Below are 679 nucleotides of genomic sequence, written 5' to 3'. Positions count from 1 at the left end.
ATAACCTTTTCCAGACTCATCAATCTCAATTACTTTTTTTNCATATGATATGAATAAAAACATTTAGAATTTTAGGGGCATGTAATTGATTTCTTATGATTCATCAAGCAGTCAGTCATCTTGCATACATACTGGATTATCGTATGCACCAAGCTGCCATTTTTTTGAATCATTACATGCCTAATACATACTGACACACACACACACACACACAAGCACATGCACACGAGCACAGTGAGTTGTTGGTTCTAATTGTGTTTCTACTCCAATGCGTTGCTAAAAAATATTATTTACACAGTGGCTGTCATAACTTATGTGTTTAGCAAAGATGCATTACATTGTATATAAGTCACAGTAAAGACAATTATACAAAGGTTACAAAAGATTCTATTTTTTAACAATGATTTAATTTAATTTATTGAAAACTTAAAGTGATTACATTTATAGAAAGAAACATAATAAAGGGTGTAGTTTTAGAAATCAAGTTATGAAACTTGGGGGGTTAACCTTAACCTCCATCAAGATACTTGAGTGCTAATAGTGTTCCCCAGAATTGTTGTGCAGTTGCTAATGTTTTTCTGAGTGGTTATTAGCCCATTGATATTGCAGTGTCTTGGGTTGTTTGCTGGTCAAATTGAAAAGCACAGACCAGTCATAGTTAAAGTTTTTTTTTTTTTTT

This window comes from Puntigrus tetrazona, chromosome 15, assembly GCF_018831695.1.
Source record: "Puntigrus tetrazona isolate hp1 chromosome 15, ASM1883169v1, whole genome shotgun sequence".
Taxonomy (NCBI): Eukaryota; Metazoa; Chordata; class Actinopteri; order Cypriniformes; family Cyprinidae; genus Puntigrus; species Puntigrus tetrazona.
This window is presented reverse-complemented; position numbering follows the sequence as displayed.